This window comes from Penaeus chinensis, unplaced genomic scaffold, assembly GCF_019202785.1.
Source record: "Penaeus chinensis breed Huanghai No. 1 unplaced genomic scaffold, ASM1920278v2 CTG_5239, whole genome shotgun sequence".
In the NCBI taxonomy this organism is placed as follows: Eukaryota; Metazoa; Arthropoda; class Malacostraca; order Decapoda; family Penaeidae; genus Penaeus; species Penaeus chinensis.
The window spans coordinates 1-2,500 of NW_025918332.1; the positions used below are offsets into that span (position 1 = coordinate 1).

The 2,500-nt window shown below is 32.8% G+C and overlaps 1 protein-coding gene across 1 annotated transcript in view; it reads right to left on the reverse strand.

Annotated features, from left to right (window-relative positions):
- Positions 1-2,486: 2,486 nt before the first annotated feature.
- LOC125024809 overlaps positions 2,487-2,500 on the reverse strand; it is a 22,995-nt gene continuing 22,981 nt past the window's right edge. The window contains exon 4 of the mRNA XM_047612575.1: positions 2,487-2,500. This exon is cut by the window's right edge and continues 192 nt beyond it. The gene's annotated coding sequence lies outside the window, so the exon portion shown is untranslated.

Consider the following 2,500-nt stretch of genomic DNA (forward strand, 5'->3'; position numbering starts at 1 on the left):
TTGCCAACTCATGGGGTGGCTAATAATCCTGAAATAAAGAAATCATTATACTTTAAGTATTAACGGACAGCTTGAATAAATAAAGGAATAAATAAATATTAACAGAAAGTAAAAGAGATACTTAAAAAATAAAATATACCAATAAAACAACTGACAACTACAGAAATATTGGAATATGCACTCAACAAAGGTAGAAAATCAAAGAGGAATCCAGGGGATAAAGGCAAAATTAAATTCTAAAACCCTATAAATGAAGAAGGAAATAGGCCTACATTGAATAAACTGATGACCATTAGTTTTATGTTTGTTAATAATTGTACTTATATTTTCAATCTTTTCACACAAATTAATGTGAATTTTACGAAGTTAACATTCACAGAGAAAAAAAGCATGAATAATTATTTTTACACCAGTAAATAACGCAATTCCATCTTTTTTTTTCTGAGGTGAAAAAGTTATGAAAAAAATGATTTCATGCAAGTTCTTCCCTGAATTGCAGAGGAGTACACCCACAACCCCGCCCGAGGCACCAGACTCACTTCCCTGGTTTCATGAGAACAGCCAAGAGGAAACTCACCTCCAGATGTCTTCTTCGTCCCGCCTGTTGTGGAAAAGAAATCATTCAGAAGTTAGCATTTGCTGCTTTTGCCTCGAAAGATCACACAGGAGAGCAAAGGGTCAGTGAAAAATGAGTGACTTAAATAATGAAATCATGGAAAGTAAACCAAATGATAAAGAACAACATTTAGTTATTTAAATAATTAACTACTTTGAATACCTATAAGTGGACTTATCTGCAAAACTCTGCCTCTCCGAATTGATTGATATATAGGATTTTAAAATAAACTTATCCAAAAGTAAAATCATATTTCACAAATAAGGAGATAAAACCAGTACCAAAAACAGAAGCAGAAAATAGATAGTTGGGTTGCAAATAGAAAAAAAAAAACAATGATAAAAATAGCAATGCCTAGGGAGTAATAATCCTGAAATAAAGAAATTAAAAACACTACAAAATGAAGTGATCAATTATTATACTACAAGCATTAACCCAATGCCAACGGGTATGACATGTACACATGTGCTATGCCCACTGTGAGTACTTGTTTGATTGTTTTTAAACATAGATGGCTTCTCTTGTACTAAGTCACCAATGAGCCAGTTACGAGTACTGTCTGTCTCGCCCGTTCACCCTTTTCCTTGATTTATGAAATATTTTATGTTATCTTATTTTGCTGTTACTAATGTTAAAAAACATTATAATAATTATAATGTTTATGATAAAAATAACACCATCGACATCGATCAATTGTTCATAGCACTAGTAAAAAATGCGCCATTTCAAATCAGATTTCCTCACAAGGTCTGCTAATTGACTCCTTTGTGGCTATCTATGGGCAGGCATTTCACAAAAAATATAGAAAATAGGCACAGCCTTTTCCCCATTTTTTGTTCATTTTCCCAGGCGGCATTGGATTACCAGAGAGTGCCAGTAAATAAATGAGTAAAAAGGAACAGAATGCAAAAAAGGTATGAGAAAAAAACAAAATGATACGTCAATAAAACAACTGACAACTAAAGAAATATTGGAATATGCACTCAACAAAGGTAGAAAATTCAGAAAAAAATCTGGGGATGAAGACAAAATTAAATTCTAAAACCCTATAAATAAAGCAAGAAGAAATAGGCCTATATTTATACATTTTCACTATTTTCACACAAATTAAAGTGATTTTTTGCAAATGAGTCCGCCCACAACCCCGTCCGAGGCACCAGACTCACTTCCCTGGTTTCATGAGAACAGCCAAGAGGAAACTCACCTCCAGATGATTCCTTCGTTATACCTGTTGTGGAAAAGAAATCAGTCAGAAGTTAGCATTGGCTGCTTTTGCCTCGACAGATCGCACAGGAGAGCAAAGGGTCATTGAAAAGTGAGTGACTTAGATCATGAAATCGTGGAAAGTAAACCAAATGATAAAGAACAACACTTAGTTATTTGAATAATTAACTACTTGATTACCTATGAGTGGACTTGTCTGCAAAAGTTTACTTCTTAATAAACATAATTTAAAAAGAAACCTTGGTAACATTGTATTATTATTATTCTCTCCTGCATTTTCTCTTTTTCTGTCTCTCTCTCAAACAATTTGAAAAAAATATATATATATAATTGACTAAAGAACTTTACTTCTCAATTTCTTTTTTTTTAAGTATCTTTTTCTTAATTTATATCATTGCATCTATTATTTCTTTACATCTATTATCACCTTTTCTCACTTTCTATGCCTATCTCTCCTTTCCTTCCCTTCCCTCTTCTTTCTCCCTCATCTCCTCTCTTTCTCTAACTCCAAAACTAGAGAAAGAGAGAGAAAGATAATGACAAAGAAAGAGAGAGAAAGATAATGACAAAGAAAGAGAGAGAAAGATAATGACAAAGAGAGAGAGAGAAAGAGACAGAGAGACAGATAAACCGATAGATAAAGAGAAAAGAAAGAAGCCA